Consider the following 11,654-nt stretch of genomic DNA (forward strand, 5'->3'; position numbering starts at 1 on the left):
CTATGTTTTTCAGCTCCATCAAGTCGTTTATATTCTTCTCTAAGCTGTTTATTCTCATTAGCATCTCATCTAACCTTTTTTCTATGTTCTTAGTTTCTTTGCATTGGGTTAGCACATGTTCTTTTAGCTCTAAGAAGTTTGTTATTACCCACCTTCTGAAGCCTGTTTCTGTCCATTCATCAGATTCATTCTCCATCCATCTTTGATCCCTAGCTGGTGAGGAGTTGTAATCCCTAGCTGGTGAGGAGTTGTGATCCCTAGCTGGTGAGGAGTTGTGATCCCTTGGAGGAGGAGAGGTGTTCTGGTTTTTGATGTTTTCATCCTTTTTACGGTGGTTTCTTCCCATCTTAGTGGCTTTATCTACCTGTGGTCTTTGTAGTTGGTGACTTTCAGATGAGGTCTCTTAAGTGGACGTCCTTTTTGTTGATGTTGAAGCTATTTCTTTCTGCTTCTTAGTTTTCCTTCTAACAGTCCAGCCCCTCTGCTGCAGGACCGCTGGAGGTCCACTCCAGACCCCGCTCACCTGGGGATCAGCCTTGGGGGCTGCAGAACAGCAAGGGTTGCTACTGGTTTCTTCCTCTGCTATCCTCGTTCCAGAAGGGTACCTGCCAGATGTCAGCCTGAGCTGTCTGTCCTTTATGAGGTGTCTCTTTGGGTATACGGGGTCGGGGAGTTGCTTGAGGAGACAGTCTTTCCCTTATAGGAGCTCAAATGCTGTGCTGGGAGCTCCGCCATTCCTTGCAGAGCTACTTAGCCTGTACCTTTAAGTCTGCTGCAGCGGAACTCATAACCGCCTCTTTTCCCAGGTGCTCTGTCCCAGGAAGGCCGGCTTTATAATTTCCTGTCTTGCTGCTGCCTTTGTTCAGAGATGCTCTGCCCCACACAGAGTAGTCTAGTCACAGTCTGCTAGCAGAGGCGTTGCTGAGCTGCGGCGCCAGTCGAAAGGGCCGCCCAGACTGGTGTGAGTTTCTGCACAGACGCAGCACCGGCTGAAACCGCCATGCTGAAAACTCGTGGCGCTTTTCGCCAGGGAATCTCCTGGTCTGTGGGCAGTGAAAACTTGTTTGGAAATGTGAGCACTTACCCTCTGCGCTGTTCTCACTGGGAACTGCACTCGGGAGCTGTTCCTGTTCAGCCGTCGTGGATCTCCTCCAATGGTACAGTCTTAGCTCACTGTACCGGCAAACTCTTGGGCTCAAGTGATCTTCCCACCTCAGTATCCCGAGTGGCGGCAACTACAGGTGTGTGACATTATGCCCTGCTAATTATTTTTTATTTTTTGCTATGTTGCCTAGGCTAGTGGTGAACTCCTGTCCTCAAGAGATCCTCCCACCTTGGCCTCTCAAAGTGCTGGGATTATAGGAGTGAGCCACCACACCCTGTCAGTTATAGTATTTTTGAGAGGATAAAATAGAAAATCACTAAAAGCACTTGGATTTTTATTTATATGAAACTCCATGGTGCCTTCATGTAGAATCTCTTCTTTAATTCTATCTGGTTCACACTCTGAAACCCATTTCCTTGTTTAGCTTTGGACCATCTGGAAAACTCAGTTATTATGCATGCTAACATATTCTCTCGGGTGTCCAGATAGTTGTGATTTTCCTGAAGTTTTCAAGTCAGGGAGGACATACCAGTAGTAGATAAACTATCTTCTTTTTATGCTTTATTCTTTCACTTTTTTTGCTTTGCCTCTTTCTTTTGAAGTCAGTTTTAAGTACTAATGTCACACAGTTTATACTTTGAAATTTATCTGAGTTTTCTGTAGATTTACACTTCAATCCTGCATTTGGTTTGTTTGGTGGCTTCCCAAGGCACAGGGTAATAAGACAGAACCCTCTCTTGATTTCTCTTTTGCCTTTACCTTTGGTCTCAACACCAGGACCGGTTCTGCAATTTTGTTTCTCTTTTTGCAATCCCTATCCAGAATCACTGAAGGTCAAATGTCTTTGCCAACTTGATTTTTTCTACTTGAACAAGAAAAGACTGTCAAGGGAAAGCCAATCAATTTTACAATATTTAGGTATGTATAAATATAATAAAGAATTATAATGGCTTTAGTAATTTAAAAACATAATGGAAAATGGAAATAAGTAAAAACTACTGGACAAAAAACCATTTTATTACTGCAATTATTTAAAAATAAATTTTGCATCTCAAAAAACATGAAAATTTTTGAAGAAAACTACAGAACAAAGAAATGGAAATTTATTTGATAATTTCAATAGCTCTTCAGTTTCCAGAAAAATAGAGACTCAATCCAGTCTCTTTAAAGACTGGACTGTTAATTTGTGGTAGCTACTATTCTCAGTAAATATACATAACTCTAGGAAAATCTAAAAATAATTTTATTTCAAATGCTGAAGGCACACGGTATAGCTTTCTTCTTGACTTGCTTGTTGTTTACCTAGTTGACAATCTACTGGGAAAAAGAAATGCCTTTTCCAGAAAAGGCTTTCACCAATTTAAAGGAATCCCTTTATGAAAAGATAATCCAGTTACTAATGGCAAAACTTGTTTGTTGATTGGATTAATATATGTTGAGAATATCCTAATGCTAGGCATTTCCTGGGCTCTGAATCACCTGAAGAGCAAAACTCTTCCAGTATGGTGCTCACTAGTACTAAGACTTAAATCAGCTGGGTTGCCTGTTTAAGTAAAGGACAGAGTCCATCCTTACCTAATGCCTCCACTTGAGTTAGAGTACAATTAGCAAAATTTGTTACTCTTTACTGCCAGGAAAGCAGTGAGCAGATTGAAAGAAAACTATTAAGACATGAGTGTGTTTGTTTGCACTGCATGAAGCACCTAGAGGAAGACACAAGTAGATTATTATTAGCTATTAATAGATTTCATCTACCTTCCTATTAATTTGCCCTGTCATCAACTCACTCTGGGGTTTTCTGATTATCCCGAAAAAACTTATCCTCTTCAAAATGCACATTAGCATTATACAAGTAATTATTTTTTGCCTCTTTTAGACAGCATCTTGCTCTGTTGCCCAGGCTGGAGTGCAGTGGCATAATTTCCATTCGCTGCAACCTCTGCCTTCCAGCTTCAAGGATTCTCATGCCTCAGCCTTCTTACTAGCTGGGATTATGGTCATGGGTCACCACACCTGGCTAATTTTTGTATTTTTAGTAGAGATGGGGTTTCACCATGTTGTCCAGGTTGGTCTTGATCTCCTGACCTCAAGTGAACTGCCCACCTTGGCCTCCCAAAGTGCTGGGATTACAGTGTGAGCCACCTGGCTGGTATAAGTAATATAATTGGAATATTTGCAAAGTGCTTAGATCTCAGCACATAGTAACTGCTTTATGAGTCTGTTAAATAAATTAAAAATATATCTTTTACATATGTGCATATAATGTATCAGCCATTTAGAAATATAATCAACATTTGGTTTACAATGATATTATTTCATGGTTAAAAAATTCCATGTCTACTTTAGGCTGAAACATTTAAAATTACAATAGGATTATTACAGGGTTTTGGGTAAGCACATCTTTGTGTGATTGGAAATTGGTAATAAAGCAAGGCAAGAAGACAGAAGGTGAAAATCTTACCTTCACCAAGATTTGCTTTGGTTCAAAAGAATTACTGTATTTTCCTCATCACATAAGTATAAAAATATGTGATTTTGTATGTTTTTTATTTTAAATCGTTATAGTACTGTTACAGTGAAAATCTTTGTTAAGTTAAATTGTACATGGATGACCTCTGACAGAATAACATGCACTTAAAATAATATTATCACTCTCTTCAAAAGTAATACTAAAATTTGATATTGGTGAGAAGTACAGATTAAAATAGAATTTTAGCAAGTTAGGGTTTTATTTTCCTCTTAATTTAGGATTTTAATATTTTTAAATAATAGCTTATATAGGATAACACTTCTCAAACTTTGTCCTCAAAATTCTAACACCTCCCAACTATGGTTTAGTAATTACCAAGAAATAAAATGAGACAAATATAAATGGTCCTGCTTGTTTCTCCTGTTTCGCATAAGATAGCAATGATCTAGAATGGAAAGAAAATGAGTAAAATTTTTAAACATTAGTTTTAAAAGGCTTAAAAAATCTACCCCTAAACATTTCATTCATCATTATCCTTGGTTACTTCAAATCTGTTTAATCTAATCAGAATATGTAGTTTTAAATTGACTTGTATATTCTCAGTATTGCTTAAGAAGAGCTTTGCTTTCTTTTTCTTTTCTTTTCTTTTTCTTTTTTTGGAAATGAAGTTTCAGTCTTGTTGCCAAAGCTGGAGTGCAATAGCGCCATCTCAGCTCACCAAGACCTCTGCCTCTGAGGTTCAAGGGATTCTCCTGCCTCAGCCTCCCGAGTAGCTGGGATTACAGGCATGTGCCACCACGCCCGGCTAGAGTTTTGCTTTCAACACTAGCTATTGTAGCTTATTGGTAGATTTTCATATAGTTGGGATTATCTAATCACTCTGTGATATAGACTGACTTCTCTCCTAGCATCCACAACAACTTATAGTGTTTATTTTTACGTGTTTTTCTCCACTATTGTAAATTCTTTGAAGATGGAGGCAAGTTTTTATTTGTTGTCGCACTTCTCATAATTGTTTCATATGTTGTAAATAATTCATAAATGACAGCAGCAACTTTTAAGGAAGCTACTATGTGCTGGGTACTCTAGACACTGTTTTTAATTTTTTTTAATTTTTATTGTAATTTGAGATAGAGTTTCGCTCTGTCACTCAGGCTGGAGTGCAGTGGCGCAATCTCAGCTCACTGCAACCTCCATCCCCTGGGTTCAAGTGATTGTCCTGTCTCAGCCTCCCAAGTAGCTGGCACTACAGGCATGCACCACCAAACCCAGCTAAATTTTTGCATTTTTAGTAGAGATGGGGATTCACTGTCTTAGCCAGGATGGTCTTGATTTCCTGACCTCATGAGCTGCCTGCCTCGGCCTCCCAAAGTGCTGGTATTACAGGCGTGAGCCACTGCGCCTGTCCAAATTCAGAAATCTTTAAGATCAATTTCTAAAATAAGTCTGTTTCTTAAGCCTCTCATGATCTAGCCCAAGTTTTGTATAAAATATCAGTTTGTGGCTTATGTTTGAAAACTAAAACTTCACTCTCTCAAACTTTCTGCCGCTCTTCTATTTGTCAGAAGTCACAAATAAGCACAGCTGCCAGGTGCCTTTGTCTGCTTGGGCTGCTATAACAAAATATCCACTGTGTGGCTTAATAAACAGAAGCTAATTTTCTCGTAGTTCCAGAGGCTAAAAGCTTCATATCAAGATCTAGTAAGGCTGCTTCTGGTGCAGGCCTTCTTCCTGGATCGAAGGTGGCTGCCGTCTCACTGTGTCCTCACATGACGGAGAGCAGGTTAGCTCCCTGGTATCTTGTACTCCTGTGGGATCAGAGCCATACCCTTTGACCTCATATAACTTTAATTACTTTTACGAAGTCCCATCTCCAAATACTGTTATATTGGAGGTTAGAAGCTCAATGGATAAATTTTGAGAGAATATAATTCAGTTCATAGCCCCTGGTTCTGACTTTTGCAAAGAATGACTTTACACAGATGCTGTCCACTATTTCTGTGTCTCCATAGCCTGCCTTTTATTTAATTTCTAAAGCTTTGAGCCTCTGGATTTTTCAGGTCTCCCCACCTACCCTTTAAAATTGCAGTTAGGAAAATGAAGCATGTCTAAAATAACTCTTTCATTTTTTTTTTTGACTATTCAGTAGTTCTTTCCATGCCTGTGGACCCCCAGTCTCGGGATGCCACAGAAGAGCCCACAAAAATATAGGCCAGTATTCCCCTGTATGTTAGGTAATGTAAATGTCAGTTATTTCTTTGGCCAGTTTCTGGCTTGTTTTGATGTCTAAGGAAAATATTAGTATTCTACACTAACTGCAGTAAAATCAAGGGTATTGCTGTAAAAAAGCGAATCAGAAGAGTAGTATACAGACTTAGTATAGAGCATATGTACTCACTTTAGTTCAGGTTAGATCAAGTAGTAGAACATCTAAAAAATATCACATGCAATATTTTCCATACAAAGAAAAAATATTTTTAGCATTTCAATAACTGTTGTTATCCTTAGCAAACTAAAAGGGCGATGCTCAATAGAAATCATCTATTTTGTTTAGAAGGGCTGAAGTTCAGGTAAATGTATCCTCATACATTTTTTCTTTTTGCAAATTATAATGAAAGGTTTCACTGTCTTATTCTGATCCTAGTTTCCCCAAGTACAAAGTAAAGAAGTTAAACAGCAAAACATTAACTTATCTCTCTACCTATGGGATACCCGACATCTTTCCATGGATGTACATTATGCTTCATTCTGTTGTTAGAAATCTACATTTGGTGTCTGGATCTGTGCCTCACAGAGTGTCACACTGTATTCTGGTCACCCTTGCAGGGCTTTATATCCTACCTTTCTCTACCTCTAACCATACATCTCCTTACGTCTCTGCTTTCCTGTTTTCCAAGGTGACTGTGGGCTAATCTGATCAACTAAGCCAAGCGAATGTGCTCACCGTGACAGATACATTAATGTGAAGTGTTTTAACCCCTGCCATGAGTATCTTCCCCAATGTCATATTGGACACTATAGAAAGCAGTTCTGCCTTTTCTTTCTTACTAAAATAAATTATCAGCGGGGAGCATTTCATATCAGATAGGTTTGACAACACCATGCGAGATCATGGAAGTATTACTGGGCTTGTGGAGACCTTCAGTGTCTCTGAAATCATAAAAGTGGATCTAATTATTTTGGCCAAGCCATAATTTCCTCTTGTTCTACTCCATGCCCCTATTTTATTTAATGACCTTGAGAATAAGTATGAGATGTATTTAGGCTTTAATCAATAAAGAGGGGATTTGATGCCTCATAACAATTTCTTGAATTATTCTCTCATTTATTTATATTTGTCTTTTCCTCAAAGGATTAACTAAGCCTCTTGTGACGGCAGGAATTATATATTACAATGCTTCCAAATGGCTGTCTAGCATAGTGATTAGCACTTGGACAATGCGGATTCAAATCCAGCTCAACCAATTGTTGGCTGTGTGACCTTGAGCAAATCACTAAAATTCTCTGTGGTTTAGCTTTCTCATCTGTAAAATTAGAGTAGTTATAGTGTTTACTTCAAAAGGCCCATGAAGATTAAATGAATGAAATTATGCAAACTCTACATTATTTGTACTAGACAATAGGTATTGAGTAAAGACTTGATAATTAGTAAATAATTAAAAACTAAAAATAGTAAAACCAAATATTTGAAATTAATAATGAACATAGTCAAACTAATATAAATTATATTTAGGAAATAATATATATATATGCACTGTTTATGCCTAGTTAGCTTCCCTGCCCAAAGAATGTGTGTGTGTGTTTCTGTGTGTGTGCATGTGTGTACATAGTCACATACATATTGCACATTTTTTTCTTAAATCTTTTATATTCTTCTACTTCGTTATTGGCTAAGATCCTTTATTGCAATATCTTGATTTATTTTTGGCAGCGTTTGTTTGCCACAAGGCATTTAAGAACATACAAAATAGAAAGGAGACTAATTTTGCGGTCATGAAACATAGGAAATGCACATGAGGCCAGGCACAGTGGCTAATACCTGTAATCCCAGCATGATGGGAGGCCGAGGCGGCTGGATCACGAGGTCAAGAGATCGAGACCATCCTGGCCAACATGGTGAAACCCCGTCTCTACTAAAAATACAAAAATTAGCTGGGCATGGCCGTGCACATCTATAGTCCCAGGTACTCAGGAGGCTGAGGCAGGAGAATTGCTTGAACCCTGGAGGCAGAGGTTGCAGTGAGCTGAGATCATGCCACTGCACTCCAGCCTGGGAGACTGAGCACAACCCTGTCTCAAAAAAAAAAAAAAAAAGCCATGAAATTGCCCTGAAAAATAGTAAAAAGGCTTTCTGAAGATGTATGCCTAAGTGAAAATGGGAATGATTATTTAATTTGAATGTAACATACTTGTTTTCCAATGAATTGTCTTCGCTACCTATGATTTTGCAGATCATAAGTGATTTTTTGTTTGATTTTCCTTTTTGCATTTATGTTGTAACGCTTTGCATATGTTTGTTTGTTGAATTTCATTTCTCTAATGGAGTAAGACCAAACTTAGGATTTTTGTTGCTACCTGCATTTGTGTTAGTTGTTAATTTTGGGATAGATCAACTTTTACATTTTGTGGTATCATAATAAGCATTTTCTTTAAAATTAAATTTTGAGACACATGAGTGGAATATAGGACACACAGTCCTCAAAATGGCTATAACAAATTAGAAAATTTGCCGACTGCCGTCAGCAAATGTTAGTTTTTCTTTCTTTTAAATATAAAACACTCATCTTGATGCTATTGAAAATGTTCCTTACTTTATGCCTGATTTCCCCCCACCCTCAGTATCTAGATAAAGTTCCTAAGAACTTTGATAGAAAAACTATGACAGAAATTTTGATATAAGACACTGTAGAACAGATGTAGTATTTCCTGTTTCTACCCTACTCAAGTAGTTTTGCTTTTTCAACAAATGAGACTGGGCAGGGGAGTTGTAGGGAGCCTTTTAAACAATTTGTATGCTAGGAATGCATAGCAAACATCAATTTTCTATCTGTTATCCTGTATCATCAGTAAAAAAACTTACTCTGGGAATATGAGCTTTAAAAGTCGTAACTGAATTCCTGCTCCTAGTGAAAAGACATCCACCTATCCAAGTTTACTACTACAACGTACAGATATTCTTTTACTTGTTCTGGAGAAAATAGAATTGTTAGAAATTTATAACAGTTACTTTTTTTAGGTATCTCTTTGTCTTGTAAATATACATATTCCTGTACATATTGTTTGAATTACACTGCAGACATTATTATGAATGGTTCACTATATTTTGATAATGACTTATATAATATCAAATCCACTTATAAACATAATATTTAGGCAGAAATTGTCATGATGAATTAGATGCTCTCTAAAGTTTTAGCTTTAATCTAAAGTGATTCTAAGTAGCACATATAATGGACATATATATATATATATATATATATATATATATATAAATGGATGCTATAGTTAAAAGCTATTTTTGTAGATAATAAAAATACTCCATTGCAAATCAATTACTGCACTCATTTTCATGATGCAAACTGTACGGTTTATTAGTAATAATAATAACCTCCATGGGAACAAAATAGAAGAATATAGTTAAAAGAAAATTTTTACCGAATTTAACAAATATCAACAAACTCTCAGTGTTATTTTCTTTTAAAAACATTATTTCTCTTTCATTAAATTTCTAAAGTAAACTTTTGAAACAAACATTATTTCTACTTAAAAATTAAAAACCACCAACAAACCACAACAGCAACATACTACTAAACAAAAGCCTCAAAACATGCCTTAGCGCTGGATAAACATGGTAGTCTTCACTTATCTAAGGATTTGCTTTCTGTGATTTCAGTTACCCTTGGTCAGTCTTGGTCCAAAAATATTAAATGAAAAATTCCAGAAATAAACAATTTGCAAGTTTTAAATTGTGCTGTGTACTGAGTAGCTTGATGAAATCTCACATCATCCTGCTCTGTGTGGCCTGGGACATGAATCATCTCTTTGTCTACCATATCCACCCTGTATGAACTACAATCTTGGTTATCAGATTGACTATTGCAGTGCTTGTGTTCAAGTAACCCTCATTTACTTAATAAAGTCCCAAAGAGCAAACATTACAATGCTAGCATATTGTTATAATTGTTCCATTTTATTATTAGTCATTATTAACCTCTGACTGTGTCTAATTTATAAATAAACTTCATCACAGGTATGTATGTTTAGAAAAACACGTAGTATACACAGGATTCAGTTCTACTATGGTTTTAGGCATCCAGTGTGAGTCCTGGAACATATTCCTCTTGGATAAAGGGCAACTACTGCACTCCCTTTCACAACTTGCGGGCCAAATCTTCAAACATAAAGTGCAAGGAATCATCATTTATTCCCTTCAGCTCTCTCTTCATTCAAAGGAAATTTAAAATTGCAAAATGAGTTAGCCAGTCATGGTCTTATTTTAACAGTCTAGAATATCAGGCTCAAAATTGCATGTTTACTCTGAATCTTCTCTGTATCGTTCCAATTTTAGTATATGTGCTGCCGAAGCGAGCACAACTCTGAATCTTTATTAGTGAAGATTACTGTTGCAAATCACTTAAAGAGAGAAGATACACAGTATTTAATTGTCTTTATAGTAGAGAAATCAATACTTTATGTACTTTGAACTATTTTAAATTAACACAGTAATATATGAACAGCGAATCATTATTTTTCCCCTAAGGTAAAATTTTTAAAATTATATGATCAAGAAGACTACTTGTGGACTCACAGTTTGGGTCTCTGCCTGGTGTCCTTGTTCAGTGGGTGAGAATCCCTGTCTACTGAACTCCTCTTGAACTTCGGCAGGTTTAAGCTTAGATTTAAGATCCCCGGATATTGATGACCTTTGCAGAAATAGCTCTGAACAAGTAATAGGATTTAAAGAATTAGAGAGGCCTGTTGATTAATAATAGGGCAAAACCAAACAAACTAGGAGTAGTCACTTTATAGTTTACAGAACACATCAAGTGGATGAGAGACAGGGATTATTATGAGTACTTGTTTATCACAGTAACATGAGTTGTATTCGTTAGTCTCATAAACATCTATGAGAACCTACTTTGTGTGAAACAAGCAGTAGCTAGGCACTATGGTACAAAGAAAAATAAACCCTATTTCCTATGTCGTGGGTCCAGTGGGGGAGACAGGTAAGTAAAAAGATAATCACAATGAAGAGCTGTGATTGCTACAACATTAGGAAGAGTAAGAGAGATACTATGGTTTTCGTCTTCTCTCACTACAGGGTTTTAATACAGTTTTTTCAGGTGGCCTGTCATTTACGGATCTACTTGCTTTCTGGATTCTAGTTTTCTTGACATTTTCTTCTTTTCACTTCTTCTTGTTTCTGGTTTTTACCACTAAAAATTCCTTTCCTGCTGTTTTTTAATGGAGTTTAGAGATGTAGGGGAAGTAGATGCATATCTTCACTCTTCCATCTTTTCCTAACATCTTCATTCCTCACAGCCTAATTCTCATCTAACTTTGCCAAAGTAGGAGATTTAATTTACTCTAAGCTTAAAACTGGAAATTTTTAGTTAGGAAGAGGACAAAATTTTTAATATTAATGGCACTTAAAATGAATACATTTAGATTTTTAAATTATAAAATTTAGTCATATGTAGCTTCACCCAAAACCTTTAAGTGGATCTTTATGCAATTTAAACAGTGATAGTGTTTAAACAAATTTTAATAGTTATGTTTTATTATACTAAATTAATTTGTTATTTAATTACTCTCTTAGTAGGAAGGAAACCTGTCACATTTCAGAACTTTGTTGGCTTATATATTTTATTATAGAATTTGAAGAATAGAGAAAAGTATAAAAATTTACAATAATTAAGAGAGTCACAACCATAAATAGTTTCATAGAGATTCTTCCAGAAATCAAAGTATTTTCTAAACTAACTTTCATTTTCATCCTTAAGTCAAATGTTTACCTTCCATTTAGCAGGTTTCATGTTCCAGTTTGTGTGCTATACATATGCGTTTCTAAAAAGTTTC

General features: G+C 36.4%; 1 protein-coding gene across 4 annotated transcripts in view; it reads right to left on the bottom strand.

Moving 5' to 3' along the window:
• PDC (phosducin) overlaps positions 1-10,492 on the bottom strand; it is a 20,226-nt gene extending 9,734 nt beyond the window's left edge. The window contains exons 1-2 of one of the 4 annotated variants that reach the window (XM_037737084.1): positions 10,384-10,467; positions 2,681-2,808 (exon numbers count right to left, since the gene is read on the bottom strand). The gene's annotated coding sequence lies outside the window, so the exon portion shown is untranslated. Of the gene's footprint in view, positions 1-2,680; positions 2,809-9,441; positions 9,484-10,383 lie in introns of all 4 variants that reach the window. The other 3 variants (XM_037737085.1, XM_017524535.2, XM_017524537.2) reach the window with 3 other exon arrangements.
• Between the last annotated feature and the right edge of the window lie 1,162 nt (positions 10,493-11,654).

Source organism: Cebus imitator, unplaced genomic scaffold (genome assembly GCF_001604975.1).
Source record: "Cebus imitator isolate Cc_AM_T3 unplaced genomic scaffold, Cebus_imitator-1.0 Scaffold33, whole genome shotgun sequence".
NCBI classification, from domain to species: domain Eukaryota; kingdom Metazoa; phylum Chordata; class Mammalia; order Primates; family Cebidae; genus Cebus; species Cebus imitator.